Here is a 22,634-nt window from a genome sequence, read left to right on the forward strand (position 1 = left end):
GGCCAGTCTGTACAATATAGCCAGAATGTGTCTGAAGAAAAAACAAACAAAACAAAACCAGAATCTAGTTACAAAGTCCATTGGATATGATAATTAGAGAACTAAGATCCTTGGAGTCCTCATAAGTGCTGCTTCAGCAGGGTGCAAACAATGAGTAGAACATTCTTTTAAAAAACTCAGCAAATAGGGGTAGGGGGTGTACCTCAGTGGTAGAATGCTTGCTTAGCATGTGGGAAACTCTTGGTTCAATCCCCAGCACTGCTCAAAAATAAAAAAGCTCAGCAAAAAAGAAAAACAAAAGCAAAAGCCGGATCTATAGTTGGATAATGTATGGAAGGAAGGTTTACTTTTGTGGTTGTTTGTTTCGTATTCTGTTTTAAGTGGGAAAGAGTTGGGACATATTTATACAGCAAGGAGAAAAAGCCAACAGAGTGGGAGAGAGGTTGAAGAGATAGAGGGGTGGAGAACTGATGCAATCTGATTTTGAGCCAGGAAATGACATGATGGGAACAGAATTTTGGGTTGGCAGCAGTGTGTGCACTGGATGCAGAGCAAAGACAAAAGACCAAAGGTAGACAAAACTACAGCTGTTGTAGTGAACAGTGATCCAAACCAGAGGTGATAACCATTGGAGAGGGAGAGTGACTCCAGTAGGAACAGAGAGGAAGTTTTTTTGTTTGTTTTTGTTTTTGTTTTTCTAGTTCTTTTAGTTCATAAATGAACTGGAAAGAACAATGCCTTTAAGATGTTTCCTATCTTATTAAATTTGTCACACTAAACCATGTTGTGAAGGAATTATTCATTAAAAGGCTATTACTGGGCCTGGGGTTATAGCTCGGTGGTAGAGTACTTGCCCAGCACTTGTGAGGCACTGGGTTTGAGCCATAGCACTACATATAAATAAATAGTTATTTTGTCCATCTGTTACCTTTAACTCAATTCTATGATGATGAGTTATTTGGTCCTCATAGATAACAGCCAAACTTCTTTTTTTCTTTCTTTTTTTAAATATTTTTTAGTTATAGATGGACACAATACCTTTATCTTATTTATTTTTTGTATGTGATGCTGAGGATCAAACCCAGGGCCTCATATATGCCAGGCAAGCACTCTCCCACTGAGCCACAGTCCCAGCCCAGGAGCCAGCCTTTTTTCTTAAACCCTATGGCAAACAGGAAGATTTAATCCTAGAACAAAATGGGTGATTCTTGCTAAAGGATGCAGAGTCCACTGGAGACCTTTTCCTGCCTAGAGAGCCTCCTTCCAGGTCCCTATGTACCCAGAGATTTGAGACTTGTGGAAACAGTTCTGTAGCGACAGAGACATTGGTGTAGAAAATTGTCACTTGCCAAGCACAATGGCACACACCTGTAATCCCAGCAGCTCAGGAGGCTGAGACAGGAGAATCTCAAGTTCAAAGCCTGCCTCAACAATTTAGCAAGGTCCTAAGCAACTTAGTGAGACCCTGTGCCAGAATTAAGAATTTTTTAAAAAGCTGGGGATGTGGCTTAGTGGTTAAGTGCCCCTGGGTTCAATACCTGGTTACCTGTCTCTGGAGGTGAAGCGGGGGAAAGAAAACTGAGTCACTGTTTTAAAAGAATAAATGGCAGGATATGGTGGAAGATTGGATATAGAGAAAACTATGGGATTGCTATTCAGGACAATAAAAATATGATTACCAGTGGAAAAAAATGGAATAATTTGGAGGGTTACACTTAATCATTTAGCTTTGTTATAAAGCACTTAGGTAATGTAACTATATCTGCTGTCTGCAAAGTTTAAGAAGAAAGATTTTAGTTTATAAACACTTTAGTACATTTAATCACATGAAATGAGAGCATGGCCTTCTGTTAAAGAGTCTTTTTTTCTAGATTATAAAGAAAGGAGCTTTGAGTTTCTCTGGAGAAATGATGACCTATTCAGTTGAGTTTAATTTTTTTGCCTGGAGTAATAAATATAAATGCATTGATTCCTTCATAAAATATGTTTTTTATTTTGGTATAAAAATTTATGAAATAATTTTGTATAGGAACAAACTGACAGTGATTATGGTATCAGTAGACTTGCCTTTTAGAAAAATAAGAGTTACATAATTCGAACTTGGTTTCATTTTCAGTGTCCTAAGACATTACTAGAATGCTTTGACATATAACTAGTTATAGCTATCTGAGGTGCACAGTTTTTAAAATTATTATTTTGGATTTTCTGCAACATTTTCTTCCTATCATCTTTGGACTTTCTTATTTTTAAATTTATAATTTTAGAATGCTTTATGAAAAGTAATCTTTTTTTTGGGGGGGGGGGAGGTTACCAGGGATCAGGGGCACTTGACCACTGAGCCACATCCCTACCCCTATTTTGTATTTTATTAGAGACAGAGTCTCACTGAGTTGCTTAGTGCCTCCCTAAATTGCTGAACTGACTTTGAACTCTCAATCCTCCTGCCTCCGCCTCCCAAGCCACTGGGATTACAGGTGTCTGCCACTATGCCCAGCATGAAAAGTAATCTTTTTTTTTTCTTTAAATATTATTTTTAGTGCTCGCTTCGGCAGCACATATACTAAAATTGGAACGATACAGAGAAGATTAGTATGGCCTCTGTGCAAGGATGACACACAGATTCGTAAAGCATTCCATATATTTTTTAAAAAAACATGGCATATATACACAACGGAATATTACTCAGCAATAAAAGAGAATAAAATCATGGCATTTGCAGGTAAATGGATGGAGTTAGGAAAGATAATGCTAAGTGAAGTTAGCCATTCCCAAAAAACCAAATGCCAAATGTTTTCTTTGATATAAGGAGCTAATTTGATTCATAGTGGGATAGGGAGCGGGAGCATGGGAGGAATAGACGAACTCTAGATAGGACAGAGGGGTTGGAGGGAAAGGGTGGGGGTATGGGGTAATTAATGATGTTGGAATGTGATGATCACTATTATCCAAAGTACAGGTATGAAGACATGAATTGGTGTGAATATACTATGTATACAACCAGAGATATGAAAAATTGTGCTCATTATATGTGTAATTAAGGATTGTAATGCATTCCACTGTCATATATATTATTTTTAGTTTGATGGACACAGTACCTTTATTTATTTATTTATACGTGGTGCAAGGCAAGCGCTCTGCCACTGAGCCACAATCTCAGCCCATGAAAAGTAATCCTGATGGTTCAAAGGGAAGAGAATGTTGAGTGGTATATTTTTCAGTTTATCCATCATGTATATAAAATGTTACAGTTTATAAAATGGGAGCTTCAATTTTTCATTGAGTTAGATTACAAAAATGTATGGATTCGTTTATTTATAGTAAAAGGAGTTTATCAGCTTCCAAAAATTAAAGAAAAGAATATGCATGTGCTTTATTCAAGGCTCTTTGGGCTTCAAAACACAGATTCCTATTCAAAATTCATGGAGTTATTGTACTCCAAGTCTCAGGACTCCAGAAACGGCTAAGCAGCTGGGCCTCAGAAGTGTCAGAAACTAAGGGAGTGATGAGCCTCTGCACCCACCATTTACCCTCATCTTAGAGCTTATGTATCTTTTGCAGCAGTTTTGATGTTTCACTTTATGGCTTAAGTTTTAATTCTTTAAATTATGTAGAATTTATTTTATCATATGATATGCAGTAGAGATTTAGCTTTATTTATTTTTCCAAATAGATAACTGGTTGTCTCAGCATTATCTGTCAAATAATCCTTTTGCAAAATAACTCTCTAAGATTGATGGTGGCTGCCTGAAGTGCTATGTAAAGATTTGAAGCCATCTCTGGGTTTAGTTGGAATGAATGCTGTACTAAGTTATGTCTGCATTGGAGTGGGATACAATACACATGCTGCCTGTTACCCTAGGAATGACCTGTCCTTTCCTCATTAATTTGAAATATACCTTTTTTATACACTTATTTTTTTATATTCCTTAGGCTGATGCTTGATTTTCTACTGTATTCTACTTGAGTGTTTTGTAATATAGCACACTATATATTCTAGCTTTAATGCTTAATATCTGGTCATTGAAGTATATGATATCAGCCAATAAATTCTGAAAAATAATGAAACTTTTTTTTGTTGTTATAGATAGTTCTCCAGATAAATTTTAGGATAATTTAATCATTCTCAAATCCTTTGGGATTTTGGTTAAAATTATATTGAATCCATAATCAATTTGGAGAGCATGATATTGTTGTGATATCTCCTTTTCAGTCATTTCAATCAAAAGTTCTAGACCTGAGTCATCCATGTCACATCATATGGCCATCAGTTATTGAATGTTCTGATAGGCCAAGCATAGATCAGGAACTTACCTTGGATCTTGAGCCACATGAACTGAAAGTGGGTTTTCTCAAAGGGTAATGAAGCTGATGTTGCCAGAAGGAAAATGGATACTTGGCAGACATAAACAACAGGCATCCATTACATTATTTTAAAAACATTAGAAGATGACATGAGAGATTAAATAAGAGACCATATTAATTGAGAGATTTAGGAATCTTGTAGATAGCTGTAAAAGAAAAACAAGAATAAATTTGTTTGGGTTCAGGGTGCTATTGGAGCTTTTCAAAAACACTTGATGCCAAGTGAATAATAATTATTCTCACCACTTACAGTATTTTGAACATCACTTTTCTATGAATTCCTAGCAACTTTGCAAGTATTAATTATTATTTCATTTTTCTAGCTAGGATAATAAACATATATAGACCCCAGCTCAGGTCTTGAAATTAGAGATAAATTAGGATAGAGAAAAGTCTTTTTTTTTTTTTGTACAGAAATGCTTAACCACTGAGCCACATCCCTCTTTTTTATATTTTATTAGAGACAGGATCTTACTGAGTTGCTTAGGGCCTCGCTAAGTTGATGAAGCTGACTTTGAACTCGAACTCCTCCTACCTCAGCCTCCTGAGCTTTTGGGATTATAGACATGTGCCACTCTGCCTGGCTAGGATAGAGAAAAATCTTTACCAAAAAAGACATTTATAGGTTTTATTGTTGATTTGGAAAAGGGTCTCACAATGTTGCTGCGTTGCCAGGCTGGCCTGGAACTCATGGGTTTAAAGCGATTCTCCTGTGTCACCCTCCCAAGTAGCTTGGGACTATGAGCATGTGCCACCTCACCCAGCTCATAAAGTTTTTTTTTTAATTATTAATTAAGAATTATTTGGTTACAGAAGCCCTTAAGTTCATGTATTTATTTATTTACTTGTTTTGGGGATACTTAGGATTGAACCTAGAGGCACTTTACCACTGAGCTACATTTCCAGCCCTTTTTTATTTAGAGACAGGATCTTGCTAAGTTGTTTAGGGCCTTACCAAGTTGCTGAGGCTGATCTCAAGCTTGCAATCCTCCTTCTAAGCCTCTCAAGTCATTGGGATTACAGGCACATACCACTGTGCCCAGCTCCTTTAAATAAATTTAAACATAAATGGAATATATTTTCTCACATAACTTCTGAGACTAAGGCTGGATCTAGATTTAGGTACAGTGGACAGAAGTGGAATGCATTGCCTCATGTAACTCCTGAGACTGGGGATGGATCTAGATTTAGGTACAGTGGGATCAAAAGGCTCAAATTATCTTGGCCTGCAATAGTTCCTGTTGTGGAGAGTCTAATTCTTTATAGTCAGCTAAAATGGTACTGGCAATTCTAGAAATATATTGCCCTAACTTAATAGCACCTGTAAAGAAAAACTTTTTTTCTTCTAGCATCTACTTGCGTCTCAGGGAAGGACTCTGGTCAACTCTGTTTTGCTTACTCCTTGGGTCTATCTCTGTTACCTAGATGATGGAGATGTGGTTTAGGCTTGGATCACGAGCCCACTCCTGATGAGTGAATAGTGGCAGATGCACCAAACTGAAATGTAGAATGGGATCATTGCTAGCAAACTTATTTGTACTATAACAATGCAGACATTGAGCAATAGAATTTAAATAATTTTTGTATTTAAATTGTAAGTTATTTATCTATCTATTTATTTATTTGCAGTAGTGGGATTGAACCCAGAGGTATGTTTTACTTCTGTGTTATATCCTCAGCCCTTTTTATTTTTTTATTTTCAGATAGAATCTTGCTCAGGCTGGCCTTGAAGTTAGGATCCTCAACCTCCAGAATAGTTGGGATCACAGGTGTGTGCACTGCTGCACCTGGCTTAAATTGCAAATTAAAAAAAAAAATTGAAACAATGGAAATAGATAATAATGACCATTGTGATAGCTTACTTGGTTAAAGACTTTATATGCATTAAAACAACTTTTTTTTTAATCTCATTTTGAGCCAAATTCTAAATTGCCCATAATGACCTTGAATTTATTATCCTCCTAACTCAATCTCCTGAGTACCTAGGATTACTTAGTCATGGGCCAGTGCACACAATTCATTATCACAACTTTTTTGTTGTTGTTGTTGTTTATACCATCAATTGAATTCAGGGGCAGTCGACCTCTGAGCCACATCCCCAGCCCTATTTTGTATTTTATTTAGAGACAGGGTCTTACTGAATTGCTTGGCACCTTACAGTTGCTGAAGCTGGCTTTGAACTCTAGATCCTTCTGTCTCAGCCTTACGAGCTGCTAGGATTACAGGCATGCGCCACTGCATCTGGCTTCATTATCACAACTTTTAACAGATCCGTGAGTCAGGTAACATAATTCTTATTTTATTTTATTAGCTTTTGAGACAGGGTCTCACTGTGTTGCACAGGCTGGTCCCATATCCTGGGCTCAGGTGATTTTCCTGCCTTAGATTCTCAAGTAGCTGGGACTCTGGGTACATATTCCTACACTGGGCTTCATCCTCATTTTTATTTTTTTAATTTTTAGTTGTAAATAGACACAATGCCTTTATTTATTTATTTTTATGTGGTGCTGAGGATTGAACCTACTGCCTCACACATGCTAGGCAAGTGCTCTGCTACTGAGCCACAACCCCAGCCCTTCATCCTTATTTTAAATATGGAGAAATTGAAAAATTAGAAAGAAAGGGAGAGAGACATTAAATAATTTGCCTAAGGTCATAGCATTTGTAGGTGGTAGAGATAAGATTGCTCATCAGATTTCACAGTTTTTGGTATTATCCACTATAAGACTGCCTCTCTGGTGAATCAGTTTGGGTAAAAAAGCTAGCTCCTCTAAAGACTAACAGAATTTATTGTTACAATTGGCTTCATGTTCAGGAAAATTGTCCTGAATTTTTTGTTGTTGCATTTGCCTGGAGGTCATCCAATTAATATTCTCAGTCTTTGTCTCCTCTGGTTTTTCCTGTGAGACACAAAGCTGAAGGTGATTAATCAACACATACTGAATACCTATGAGCCCCTACATTTTAGCAGGCCTACCTCTGAGCTACATCTACAACCCTTTTAAATTTTTATTTATTTATTGTTTATGGTACTGGGTATTGAACTCAGGGGTACTCGACCACTGAGTCACATCCCCAGTCCTTTTTATATTTTATGTCAACACAGGGTCTCAATAAGTTGCTGAGGCTGGCTTTGAACTTTCGATCCTCCTGCCTTAGCCTCCCAAGTTGCTGGGATTACAGGTGCATGCTACCACTCCTGATTTTTTTTTGTTTTGTTTTGTTTTTTGAGACAGTCCCAAGTACTGGGATTATAGGTCTTTACTACCATTCCCAGACATAGTCCCTATTTTTAAGAAGTAACAAAATGATCTTATAAATACAAATAAACAGCACATAAAGAATTCAAATTATTCTGTACATTACAAGTGATAGATAAATGCAGAGAGAATTTATAATAAAGGATCGAGTGATGTTAGAAATGTATTTTGGGTCTGGTGAGAGAAGAGTGGTACATAGAATGGGTAAGAAGTGGAGAAGATGAAGGTATTCCACATGAAGGGAATGGCATGTCCAGAGGGCAATGATGGGAACATGAAAATAATATTTGAACTCCAGCAAACACATATATCAAACTGCCTATTAATTATTCTAGACATTTTTTGTTAAATTTTGCATTTTGGGCATATTTCTAATGTTATTTTAATTTTGGAAAATGCCAGAGGCAAGCTGGCTCCAGTGGCCCACTTCTGTAATCCCAACTGCTTAGGAGACTGAGGCAGGAGGATCCCAAGTTCAAGACCAGCCTCAGCAATATAGCAAGGCACTAAGTAACTGAGACACTGTCTCAAATTTCCAAAAACATGGCAGGGTAGAGGGAGTAGGGATGTAGCTCAATGGTAAAGCACCCTTGGGTTCAATCCTTAGTACCAAATGAATAAGTAAATAAAGCTAGGGGGGCTGGGGATGTAGCTCAGTGGTAGAATGTTCCTGAATTCAATCCTCAGTATTGGAGGTGGGGGTGGAATTAGCATTCTCCAAATGGAATTCACCTTTACAAATAAATACATGTTCAAATGATACAAAATGGCAGAGTACTTACTTAGCATGTGTGAGGCACTTTTTCTAAAATATTTTGTCTTAGGTTTCTCTTGGTTTCTCTGAGGGGAGGGTGAATTGCACCAATCTGTTGTGTTTACTTTGGAAAGGAAGATGAATTTTAATATTTGCTTGAACAGGGCTGGAGATGTGGCTCATGCGGTAGCGCGCTCGCCTGGCATGGTGCGGCCCGGGTTCGCTCCTCAGCACCATATACAAACAAAGATGTTGTGTCCGCCGAAAACTAAAAAATAAATATTAAAAAATTCTCTCTCTCTCTCCCTCTCTTCTGTCACTCTCTCTTTAAAAAAAAAAAAATTTGCTTCAACAAAATATAGAGAGGTAAAGCTGTTGCTGCAAATAATAAAAATTCTAGAGATTTAATTTACTGTTGAAATAACCATTATTGTGGACTCTCCTCATCCTTTCCACTAGTGAGGATGGTAGAGTTACTAGTACTGATTGTGTAGAATTCTGCTTCTTAAATGTTTTTAACTTGCTCTTGATTATACATGTCTTTTCTAAGACATCTTCCCAGTAATTTCTCCCCATTAGTAATAGTTTGTTCAACAAGTTTGTTCATACCCTGGGAGCTACAGTCAAGGCAAGAGCTAGGAAATCAATGGCCTGTTATGGTCCAGGAGACAGCAAAAGATCCAGAAACCCATAGGTGACCAAACTACAGCGATCAGAACAGGCCAAGATTGCCTATCTTCTTCTTTTTTTTTTTTTTAATCTTCACTATCTATTTTTTAATTTTCGGCAGACACAACATCTTTGTTTGTATGTGGTGCTGAGGATCGAACCTGGGCCGCACGCATGCCAGGCGAGCGCGCTACCGCCTGAGCCACATCCCCAGCCCGAGATTGCCTATCTTCTAAGGCAAATAAAAGGACTCTTGAGCAGATCAGACCCAAGGGAATCTCTGATGTCAGAAATGTAATATTCTTTAAGGCTCAATTTTTTTTTTAAGCCAAGTGATCATGAAAGTTATGAAAAATGTTTACATAAAATTCCTGGCATGAAATAGCTGTTCAAAAGTGTTAATTTTCCCTTCCCCCTTTCTATACTTAATACCTGGATGGAAATTTTCTTTAAGATGTCAGTCTTCCTGTCTAAAGAAACTGGTGATAGCTAGTTTAGGAATAGGTCAGTGCAGCAACATCAACTAATTCATCCCCATTGTGTATACCTGATATTTAGGTCATTTGTTTCTTAAAATTTCAGCTATTACTGAGTACCAATGATGTTTAGCATTTTCCTCCCCAACCTTTCTACTGTCCCTAAAGAACACATCAGATTTAATTGTGACCTAGGCAAACTTCATTACAGTTATTTACTGTGTGACTAAGTGCTACTATCTCTGCTGGCCCCATCTCTATTCTCTTTGCTCTACCTTTTCATTGCTCTTGACCTTCCCTACTTTTATGTAGAGGATTATGGAGAAAGCATACTCCATAACTGCATAGTCAGTTTGCATTATTTTAAACAAACACTCCTTCCTACTTCTTATGAGCTAAAAATGGAACATAGTATGATAGTTACTATTCAAACTAAATGTAGGTCATGAATTTTATGCATTATTGGAATTTCTGAAAATGGTGTTAACCTTTGGATTTTTGCCTTCTCTTTCCCGTTTAAAACTCTTTCCATAGTCTTTTCCCTTCCCTTTTTATTGCAATAAGAACCCATTATTTATTGAGAGCTTCTCCTTGATATGTTATAAGTGGAAGATTGGTGAGGATTTTCCTTTGCTTTAGAGTATGAGGAAGCAGAAGAAAATATCAGCATTGCTGCTCAGCTGCGGTTGATTTTGGAGGGTCACTAGGAGCACCAGGAATCTCCCACTAGGCAGGAGATTCATTGGGTTATATGCTGTCAGTTTTTCTTCCATATTTGGAATTTTATTGCCTCTCAAAAGAAAAACATGTTGAGACAGTAGTTTGTAAGAAGGCCAACTTTGCCACAGTCCCTTTTACCCATAGCACCTCAGGCCTTTCCTAGCATGGATTTAAAATTCTTTCAGTCACAAATTCTTTGCAGGGACAGATGATTCATTAATTTTGCTCTGTGGAAAGAAAAGATCTCCAATTAATGCCCATAACCAAAATTAATTGCTGTGGATTTAAGTTTTAGGAAACCTAAAACACATTTTAAAATGTTCAGTCTCAAATTGAGGGAAGATATTTTCAAATGATCTATTCAACAAATTTGGAACAGTGGCCTCTTCAGTAATCCATTCCAATTAAATGGTCTATGACCTAGGCAAGCATTTTTCTACTCTTCAGTTTACCACATCTTTCTTGGAATATTATGTTTCTATTTAATTCAAAATGCTAGTTTGACTTTTGGGTTGAATGCAGTTGTGAAGTGGAAATGGAAATTACTCATTCCAAGAAATTCTGTGATGTTACTGATGCCTCTGTAGTATTTGATGTTTACTTCCCTAAATTGTATTTTGAAGTGACTATGTCTACAGAGTAGATCCCTTTAATAAAAAGGGGAGTTCTCATGTGCATGATCCAGTTTGCTTCCCTAGAGTTCAAAAGAAGAAATCTTAAGTATTTTATCCTGGAAGAGAGATTGTTTCTGGAATTCATATTTAAAAGATATAGACTCCAGTTTTATCTTCTTCCTTCCCTGTCCTGTCCACTGATCCTTGTATGTATGTTCTGTCATCTTTTTTGGTGGGGTGACATAATGACTTTTTCTTTTATTTGAATAATGTCTTCTTTTGTTTCTTCTCCTGGCACCTAGCATTCCTAACCTTTTTTCATATTCACAAGTATGGTCCCTAGTGGCCTCCCAAAAAAGAACATTAAGGTTCAGGTAACATTAGACAGATTTGAAAGAGGAAGAGATGGGATAAGTAACTTTTCCTCAAATCAAACTAAAGTTTATAAAAATGCTTCTTTAAAATAAATTTAACCAGTGTGGATCTAGGATTGTGGCTCAGCGGTAGAGCACTCGCCTAGCTCAAGCAGGACCCAGGTTCGATCCTTAGTACCACATAAAAATAAAGGCACTGTGTTGTGTCCATCTACACCTAAAAAATAAATATATAAAAAAAGAAAAAAAATTTAACCAGTGTGTTATTTAAAATAACTCATTGTATTACCATGAATCCTTTTAATCCCACTCAAGTTCTATATACAACTATTTTTAATAAGAAGTGATGGAAAGAGCCTGTGCGATGACACAGGCCTGTAATCTCAGCAGCTGGGGAGGCTGTGGCAGAAGGATCACAAGTTCAAGGTCAGTCTCAGCATCTTAGCGAGGCCCTAAGCAACTTAGTGAGACCCAAGCTACTTATCTTTAAAAAGGGGAGGCAACAACAGTATCTCCTTCAAAGTTGGTGAGAGAACAAGTTCTAAAGCACTTCAGATAGGACCTATACACTCTAAATGATCAATAAACCTTAGCTATTATAAGCACTACCCCATCTTAAGAAGAGCTTCATTAATTCTTTTTAAATATGACAAATATTCTGTGTCTAAAGAAACTAAGATTCAATGAGAATGTCTCTAAAACCAACATTTCAAAAATTAAAATAAAAAGGGCTGGGGATGTAGCTCAGTGGTTAAGTGGCCCTGGGTTCAATCCCCTGTACCAAAAAAAGGGTTAGGATAGAGCACTTGCCTGCCATGCATTGAGACCCTGGGTTCAATTCCTACTACCACCAAATAATAATAATAATAATAATAATAATAATAATAATAATAATAATAGTGTAAGTATTCTTTGCTCTTGACTTCAGCTTTTTGTTTAGCAATCATTATTGCTAATCTCTAGTAAATATACTATTATTACCAATCATTAGCTAATCTATTATTGGTATAAGATATAGAAATTTCTGTGTGTAGGGGGTACTGAGGATTGAACTCATTGTCTTAGGCATGCTAAGCAAGTGCTCTACCTCTGATCTGCATTACCAGCCCTTTTTATTTATTTTTTTTTAAGAGAGAAAGAGAGAGAATTTTAATATTTTATTTTTTAGTTATCGGCAGACACAACATCTTTGTATGTGGTGCTGAGGATCGAACCCGGGCCGCACGCATGCCATGCCAGGCCAGCTTGAGCCACATCCCCAGCCCCGCCCTTTTTATTTTTATCTGAACTTTGTTTCCATTGTTTAAATAATTTTTGTCACCTACACTGATCAGTTTGGGCTCTACATTTAATGGCAACAGAATCAACTCTGGCCAGTTTGACAGTGTTTTGAGGTGAACTCTTTGTGGAATGAAAAATATTGGGAAAAAGGTCATTTACATTAGGGCTACACAGAAATTGATCATATCACACCCTAAGCAGAGCTGAGGTCAGTTTGGAATTTTCCTTAGTGATTGAAATGTTACTGGAAATCTAAAGAAACTTGACATTGGTGGCCTTTTTTAAAAATAAAACAAAGATAGAAACTTCAATATCTGTTGAGAACTGCAATATTTATTGTTTATACATTTTGGATGAAGGATCATTTGGAAGGAGAGGATGAAAAGAAGTAAAGTATCAGTGAAGAAGTTAAGCGTGTGTTTACCAAAGTGAAAAGGAATAAAAAGACTGTTTTTATTGGAGGACATGTTGGTTTTAGAGACATTCTCATTGAATCTTAGTTTCTTTAGACGCAAAATATTTGTCATATTTAAAGAGAATTAATGCAGTTCTTCTTAAGATGGGTAGTGCTTATAATAGCTAAGATTTATTGATCATTTAGAGTGTGATAGGTCCTGTTTCAGGGGCTTTACAACTTATTCTCTCACCAGTTCTGAAGGAGATACTGTTGTTGCCTCCCTTTTCTAAAGTAGCTTAAGACATTGAGATCTGTCCAAGATGTGATAGGCAGTCTGGCCCTAGAGCCTACTACCTTACCTACTATGCTAGTTTAGTATTCATCCCGAATGTTGTTAAGGTAGCCAAATAACTAGGAATATGTGCAACTTCAGAAGATAAAAAGACTAAAAGTTAGCAAGATAGCATATACAGGGCACAATTTTGGAGATAGCCCCCGCCCCCACACACACACATACACCTTGAAATTAACTCTGCTTTGGTAAGTTTGATGTTTGGACATTTTCATTTTTATTATCTAATTTTGATATTATTCCATTATGATTTTTGTGTGTGTAATGCTAGGTATTGAACTTAGACCCTTGCACATGCTAGGCAAACACTCTTCCACTGAGCTACAACCTAGCCCTATCTAATTTTTTTAAATAAACTTTTATCACAAGATAATTAAGTACTTTTTTAAATTAAAGAGTCTCCCATTCCCTAGACTTTTTTATAATGATACAGTATCTTTTAGATCATTTTATAGGATGAGAAAATACATTATTATATTGTAATGGATGTGTATACAGTATGGAATATTTTATAATGGTCATAATTGTAATACAGCATTCTGTTTTCATGCTGTTCAGTGATTTTTTTAGTATGTTTCACAGAGCCCTTTCATCTATTCTGTTACATACTACTTTATGTGCAAACATGAATATATTTACAATTCCTTTGTAATTAAAAAAAAGCAATAAGGATAAAATTATTTAATTTTAAAGCAATGAAATAAAAAGAAGAAATCTTGTAATTAATTGGATCCAGTCTTAAGGGTAATATTCTGGGACACTTTGGAGAGAAACAACTTCTGGTTTTTTTTTCTTTCAAGTATGTGCCCAACAGTGTGCGTGCGTGCATGCTTGTGTGTGTGTGTATGTGTGTGTACGTGTGCATGCATGCATGCATGTGATTTGTAGTACTGGTTATTGAATCCAGGGTCTTTTTTAATATATATATATATATATATTTTTAGTTGTAAATGGACACAATACCTTTAATTAATTAATTTTTTATGTGGTGCTGAGGATTGAACCCAGTGCCTCACACGTGCAAGCGCTCCACCACTGAGCCCAGGACTTTGAATTTTAATTCAGTCCCTGAATCCAGGACTTTGCACATGTTAGGCAAGTCCTGTACCACTGAACTACTTCCCCAGCCCTTTTTTTTTTTTTTTAAGAGAGAGAATTTTTTAATATTTATTTTTTAGTTTTCGGCGGACACAACACACTTTGTTTGTATGTGGTAACTGAGGATCGAACCCGGGCCGCACGCATGCCAGGCGAGGGCGCTACTGCTTGAGCCACATCCCTAGCCTCCCAGCCCTTTTTAATTTTATTTTTGAGACAGGATTTTACTTAGTTGCCCAAACTAACCTTAACTTGGCAGTGCTTCCTCAGCCTTTAGAGTAGCTGGGATTACAGGAGTGCAATAACATGCCCAGCTTTGTATGTATTTATTTTAAGATAGTTTTATTAACTGTTTCAAATATAAATATCTGTTCTAGTCAGTTTCCCATTGTTATAACAAAATATTTGAGATAAACAGTTCCTATGGAAGAAAGGTTTATGTTGGCTCATCATTTCAGATGTTTTATTCCACGTCAGTTACCCCTGTTATTTTTGGGCTTGTGGCAAGGTGGAGCCTTGTAGTGGGAAGCATGGGATAGAGCAAAGCCACTCACCTCATGGCTGCCAGAAACAAAAAGAGAGAAAGAAGAGGGGCCAGGGTCCAACAAGTCTTTCAAGGGCACTTTCCCAACGACTTAACTTCCTTCTATTAAGCCTCCCCTCCTAAAGCTTCTACCACATCCCAGTAACACTACAGGTTGAAGACCAAGCCTTCGGCGCATGGGTCTTTGGAGTACATTCAAGATCCAAACTGTAGCAGGACCCTAATGCTGTGTGTGTGTGTGTGTGTTAGTTACTGGGAATTGAACCCAGGGACGTGTGCATTCGAAGCAAGCACTCTACCAACTGAGCTATATCCCCAGCCCCATAATGCTTTTTAATTATTCTTTAGTTACTCTTAAACATGAATTTGAAATAATAATAATTTTAAAAAGGTTGAATTAAAAATGACTTCCAGTGTGGCTTCTGTTCTTTGTTTGTTTTACTTAGATTTGTAGGTTAAGGTTATGACCAAATTTGGGATAACCTGTGCAGGTATTTTTGAAATGAACAAAGAGTGCTTTTACTAGATGACATGTTACTACTTGAGGGCAGGAACATGTTTGCACATTTTATCCTAGTATCCTGCTCACAGGTTGTGATGTGTTTGATGGATGAGATCTGTTTTGCCCTTTCTTAAATAGCTAAATTCTTTAAAAATATACATTTGTTCATTATCTTTTAAAGTTTGTGGGGTCTGTGTTTTAGTGGTAATCTCAAACTTTACTTTGAGGGAAATGATCCTTTATAGTTTGGGGTGTACTTTTTTTTTTTTTTTTGGTAGTTGAACACAATACCTTTATTTTATTTATTTTTATGAGGTGTTGAGGATCAAACCCAGCGCTTGCACATGCTAGGCAAGCACTCCAGCACTGAGCCACAACCCCAGCCCCACTTCTTTGCTTTTATATACTTGTATTTGTATCTCTTTAAGGATAAATAGTCCCTAACAGCTAAGACCATCTTTCGTGATATCTGATAATCCTTAGCTGAATATCAGCAATCTTTCAAAATTAGAGCACTACTTTTCACTTTGAACCCTGCACTCTAGCCTTTCATAGTTACTTATATTATATTTCTCTGAATGTTTAATTTTCCTCCTTGCTTCTGAGTCTTTGTCTCTACATGCTGTAAGCCAAGCCAGACATGCTCATGCTCATGTTTACCTGGAGCACTTCTACTTGTCTTTTAGTGATCAGGGTCTCCTATGTGAAACTTTTCCTGGTTGACTCCACTCTATCTTCTCTCTCCAAAATTGAGCATTCTTTTTTTTTACCTTTTTACTTTGTCTAATTTTGTATATAGTTATATAATAGTGGTTATAATAGGTGTAATTATTCATTAATATAGTAGTGGTTACATGCATGATTTTTCTTTCCATCTTTGCTATTTTAATGGCAGAGTGACATAATAAATTTTTTTAACCATCCCTTAAGACCCGTTTCCTTATCTGCAAAATGGGAATAACAATGTATCTGTTTCATAAAGTTGTTGTGAGATTAAATGAAATTATGCTCATAAAACAAAGCATTTAACTTTGTTTTGGTATGTACTGAACATTAAATGAGTAGGGGAAGTGGAGATTGCATAATGCTATCCTCTATTTTGAAAACATGGGATGTGTCAGTTTTTGTACTTTGGGGTTTTTTTGTTGTTGTTTGCAATACTGGAGATTGAACTCCAGCCCTTGTGCATGGAGGCAAAGGCTCTGCCACTGAGTTACATCTTCAGCCCCCTTTTCTTTTTAAAGATTTTTTTGGTACTGGGAATTGAATCCAGAGGCACTTTACCACTGAGCCACATCCCTTGCACTTTTTTATTTGCAAGGACATACTTCCACGCATACATAGCTGCTCTATAGTATCATCTGAATATTATTTAACAAGAATATTTGTCATGGAATTTTAGAATTTGGGGTGTGTGTGTGTGTGTGTGTGTGTGTGTGTGTGTGTGTTGTATACATACCAGAGATTGAACCCAGGAGCGCTGAGCCACAGCCACAGCCGTTTTTTTCTTTTTTTTTTTTTTTTTCAATTTTATTTAGAGAGTCTCGATAAGTTGCTGAGGCTGACTTTGAACTTGCAATCTTCCTGCCTCAGGCTCCTGAGTTGCTGGGAATACAGGCATGTGCCAGTGCACCTGGCTTGAATTTGTTATCATCTTTTAGGAAATATGTATGCTTTGTAAAAAGCAAGAAATATTATAAATTTACCAATTCTAGAAAAAGATATTGGCCTTTCTTAACCTACAACTATTGTAATTTATTAGTGAACAATCTTTTACCACACTGATAATGAAAATGTAGATCTAACAAGCATTTAGGTAAATCAAATGAATAGTAATATATGGTTGTATATAATATTTGGAATAAAATATGAAAAGGGTGCCTAATTACCTTTTTTAAGTAACATGAAATAAGATCTATGTGGCTAACAATTTTTTTTCTATGTGTTAGTAGGGGTGGGGGTGTGTGGGGGGCTTACTAGGCGTTTGACCCAGGGGTACTCTACCACTAAGCTACACCCAAGTTCTTATTTATTTTTTGAGACAGGGTCTGGCTAAGCTGCTGAGACTGGCCTTGAACTTGCAGTCCTTCTGCCTCAGCCTCCTGAATCGTTGGGATTACAGGTGTGCACTACCAAAGCTGGCTAACACGTTTTATACTTGTTTGTAAATGTGCAATTTAAAAAGTATTTTTTCATTTATCATTCCTTGTAAGAGTGTTTTGAGGAGATTTTCTTTCAAGTACCAAATTTCAAAAGTTCCTGAGTTTGCTTAAGGCCCTGCCCGGATTCAAACCCTAGCACCAAAGGAAAAAAAAAAAAGTTTTATGTAGGGCTGGGGATGTGGCTCAAGCTGTAGCGTACTCGCCTGGCATGTGTGCGGCCTGGGTTTGATCCTCAGCACCACATACAATAAAAGATGTTGTGTCCGCCGAAAACTAAAAAAAAATTTAAAAAAATTAAAAAATTTAAAAAAAGTTTTATGTATATATTTATTTCCTAGGTATAGCATGAATTTTTCACAATTAATAAAATAGTATGATGATAATAATATCTACTTAACATGTAATAAAACGTGTTCTTTTTAAAATCGATGTCCTGATACTGATAATTGGTTTGAATTAATCCCTGTACACACTTTTTAGTCCCATTTAAGCATGTATCATAGTCACTAAAAGCAGCTTTTAAAAAACAGCCTTAGCCCAGTGTGGTGGCCATGCCAGTAATCCCAGCAACTCAGGAGGCTGAGACAGGAGTATCACAAATTCAAAGCCAGCTTTAGCAATGTAGTGAGAACTTGTCTCAAAATAAAAAAGTTTAAAAGGGCTATGGATGTAGCTCAGTGATAAAGTGCCCCTGGGTTAGATCTCCAATACCAAAAAATAAGATAAAACCCACTAATTGTACACATTTATTACATTGAAAAATTCTTCTTCATTCTCTCTATCTATCTATAGGGTCACACTGTCACTAAGTTACTTAGGCCTCACTAAATTGCTGAGGCTGGCTTTGAACTTGTTATCTTCCTGCCTCAGCCTCCTGAGTCACTGGGATTGCAGGTGTGTGCTATTGCACCTGGCTCAGTTTATATTTTTTAAACATTTATCATGTCCTAGGCACTCAGTTTGGTATTGGGAAAACAAATATGGCTGAAATATCCATCATGGTATGTGTATAGTATCTGTGTACTTTATATGAATTATCTAATTTAATTGACAAACCAGACTATCATCTAATCCCTCTGGTACAAATTAAGTAATTGAGATTTTGAAAATTAGATAATAAGGTAACTGGGCTAGTATGTAATTTAAAGAACCCAGCCCTGATATTAGAACTGGTGCTCATAATCAAAATGCTGAATTCCATATATGCTACAAGTAGAATATGGAGATAGAATCTTGGGAAGTAGAAAGAATATTCCATGTACAAGGAACACAGTGAGTTAAGGCCCAGTGACATAAGTAAAATTGCAATGACAGATCCAAGCTGCTGAAGCATGGAAGGAATGGCAAAAAAAAAAAAAAGAGGCTAAAAAGATTATTCAGAGTATTTTATGAGCCAGGCTATGGTGGTGTATGCCTGGGACTTTGGAAGCTGAGGCAGGATGATCACAAATTCAGAACCAGCCTTGGCAATTTAACGAACGCTCTAAGCAACTTAATGAGACCTATCTCAAAATAAATAAAAGGACTGGGGATGTGGCTCAGTGATAAACCAGCCATTTTCAATCCCCAGTACCAAAAAAAAAAAAAAAAAGCATGCCATATTAAGAAGTTTTGAACTTGTTTTAAATTTATTTTTTAGTTGTAGATGGACACGGTATCTTTATATATTTTTATGTGGTTCTGAGGATCGAACTCAGTGCCTCACATGTGTGAGGCAAGTACTCCACCACTGAGCTATAGACCCTGAACTTTTTTTTACCCTAGGCAAAACTAAAGGTTTTTAAGTGAGAGAATACTTAACAGAACTGTGCTTTAGAGGTTTAACTTATTGTAGTGTGAAAGATGGCTTAGGAAGGATGGTCAGGCAACTGGAAAGAGGTTTTTTATCTAGTTCCATTGGGAAGTAATACATGGCAGTAAAAATGGTGAATAGAGCAGACATTTTAAAGGAAGGTTTAATGACACTTGCTGATCTATTACCTGTGTATTCACATTTGAAGAGCTGATGTAGACAGAAGAGCTAAAGGTACTGTTGGGTTTCTAACTTTGGTAGCTGCTGAAACTATTAACCACCTTGAGTGATTTAGAAGTAAGAAGAAAGTATGGCAATGCCAGGTACAATGGCACACACCTGTAATCCCAGCAGCTTGGGAGGCTGAGACAGGATGATTGCAAGTTCAAAGCCAGTCTCAGCAACAGGGAGGCGCTAAGCAACTCAGAGACCCTGTCTCTAATAAAATACAAAATAGGGCTGGGGATTTGGCTTAGTGGTTGAGTGTCCCTGAGTTCAATCCCTGCTACCTTCCCCCCCCCCCAAAAAAGAAGAAAGTATGGTATGAGGGAGATGATTTGGGTTTGGGGTGTTGTATAAGGTAGGAATGCAAAAGAAAACCACAAATGGCCCTTTTTATTTTGAGACAGGGTCTCACTAAGTTGCTGAGGCTGGCCCCAAATTTACAAACAATCCTCCTGCTTCAGCCTCCTGAGTCATGGAGATTACAGGTGTACCACTGCACCCAGCCTAAATGCCATATTATGAATCACGTAACTATAGTTGGTTGATATTAAGAAGGGTTAAATTACTTAATGAAAATTAGGTCAGGGCCATCATGAGGGCACTGGGGAGTAGGGAGATGTTAGTTTAATGTCTGGATCACTGGAGAAGTCAACTCAGAATATTCTAATATGCCTCTGGAATTATAAGCAGTCTGCCCAAAGGCGGAACAGATAGTATTGCATGTGTGATAATTTATATTTAGTTGAGACTCTTAAGAGCATGTAATATCAATATAATAGTTATTATTACATAGATGATTATAAGTTGAGAGATTAAGAAATTAGCTTAAGGTCACATAGGAGTCAGTAATAGAGCAAGCTCAGGAGCAACTTTAGATCTCTGAGATAGCGAATATTTTCAGTTGTATTTTTAAAAATATTTTTTAGTTGTCAATGGACCTTTATTTTATTTCTTTATGTGAGGTGCTGAGAATCAAACCTAGTGCCACACACATGCTAGACAAGTGCTGTACCACTGAGCCACAACCCCAGCCCCTTAGTGGTATTTTAAAGGGTCTTCCCATGTGGTTGTACATTTCTCAGTTATTTAATAGTGTGTACCCAATAAAATCTTAGAAACCAGATTTTTTTTTTTCAATGCTGTGGATCAAACCCAGGACCTTGGTAGGTAAACATTCTACCATTGAACTACATCCCCAATCCCCAGATTTTTGTATTTCTAAGATGAAGATGCCCATAACTTATTTAAGCTTTTTGATGGCAAATATATACTCTTTTGCAAGAAAATCAAACATTTTCATGTCAGATTTTTTCGAGGATTCATGAGTCCCTGGATCCAATCCTTGGTATCACAAACAACAGCAGCAACAACAACTACAACAACAACAACAACACAAAAAAAAAAAACCCACAGAAGTGACATATCCTTCTTAGTGTATCTTGATGGAGGTTGACATTGATATGTTTTTGATTACTGTCAGGTTTCTCCACATAAAATACTGTTTTTCCCTTTAATTGATAAATATCTTGGGTGACATATGTTGAGACAAGGCAAAATCCTATTAGTTTTTAAACTTTTCAACCACTAATATTAAGCAATAATCAATGGATCTTGCCTGAAACACTTATTAGTATAGTGAGTTTTTGTTTGTTTGTTTCATTTGGTATGATATGGTGTGGTTTGGTAATGAGGATTGAACCCAGGGGCACTTAACCACTCAGCTACATTTTACATCAGTATGGAGTTGTAGATTTTAATTTTATCCTATGAATTATAATTCCATTCTTTATTTATTATTTATACTGGGGATGGAACCCAGGTATACTTTACCACTGAGCAACATCCACAGCTTTATTTATTTATAACATTATCAGTGAATAGTTACTTGATGTAAGTTGAGCAAAATATTATTCTATAGTTCAACATTCAATAGTTAATTTCTATTTATACTGGCAATTGAAGGCTCTGAGCTTCACCCTAGCCCTTCTAAACTTTTATTTTGAGGCAGGATCTCACTAAGTTGTCTAGGCTGATGGCAAGCTTGCCTTTGTCCCACCTCAACCTCCCAAATCACTGGTATTGCTGGAGTGCACCACTATGGGTGGCTCAATAGTTGGTTTCTATTATCTGTGTTCTCAGTTTTCTACAGCTGAATTCCTTAGTCATGTGTTATGTAACAGAAAGAAAGAACATGAACACATCTTTGTCTTTCTTCTCTTCCTCAACTCAGTTAATTCTGCCAATTTTGTCAGAAAATCCCTAATGAAAATAAGCAGTTACTAATAGTTCTTTTGTACAGTTTTAAAATTACAAAATGTTTAAAGATACGGAAACTTGGATGACATTCTTATTCCCTAGTGGTGACTCTGAGTGGATGTTCAGGATGGAGTGGCTGCTGACCCCTTGAACACAGCTATTGTGCTAGATTAATTTTGTGTTTCCGTCTATAGTTTATCACTCAGGGTGCTGATCTAAAACAAACCATCCGGTTTATCCAGCTAGTCCAGGGCACATCCACTTAGCAGCAAAAATATGGTTAATAATTTCCTTGCACTTCAACTGCTGAAGTTTTTTCTTTTGGTGAAAAAAAACATTATATTATTTTTATAAGTATTTTTCAGTTATTTCATTTTGTATAGCATTTTATTTATATCAAATTTGCCTTGTAATTTCTATTTTATTAGTTGACCTATTTTGGGGAGGTATGTATTTTTTTTCCTTCCTTAGCTAAACAAACTTGGAGACAAAATCTGTATATAAAACATTTTTAAAAATATTTATTTTTTAGAAGTAGTTGGGCACAATACCTTTATTTTATTTATTTATTTTTATGTGGTGCTGAAGATCGAACCCACCCAGGGCCTCGAACGTGCTAGACGAGCGCTCTACCGCTGAGCCACAATACCAGCCCCTATAAAACATTTTTAAATATCCCACATGCCTTGTGGGATAGCTCTTTGTTGTTGAAAAGAGAGAAATAGTTCTAAAAGTAAAAACTTTTTTCCTTTTATTTATCCTAGGAATAGATAAAAGCACATACCTTAAGTTTGTT

The 22,634-nt window shown here is 36.6% G+C and overlaps 1 protein-coding gene and 1 non-coding gene across 2 annotated transcripts in view; both read left to right on the forward strand.

Annotated features, from left to right (window-relative positions):
- Sntb2 (syntrophin beta 2) overlaps positions 1–22,634 on the forward strand; it is a 91,549-nt gene that overhangs the window by 10,369 nt on the left and 58,546 nt on the right. The gene's annotated exons all lie outside the window — the stretch shown is intronic.
- LOC114090991 (U6 spliceosomal RNA) lies at positions 2,537–2,643 on the forward strand. Its single transcript, XR_003582450.1, has one exon. It is a non-coding gene; the product is annotated as a U6 spliceosomal RNA (small nuclear RNA).

The sequence above is a fragment of the Marmota flaviventris genome, chromosome 18 (genome assembly GCF_047511675.1).
Source record: "Marmota flaviventris isolate mMarFla1 chromosome 18, mMarFla1.hap1, whole genome shotgun sequence".
Taxonomy (NCBI): Eukaryota; Metazoa; Chordata; class Mammalia; order Rodentia; family Sciuridae; genus Marmota; species Marmota flaviventris.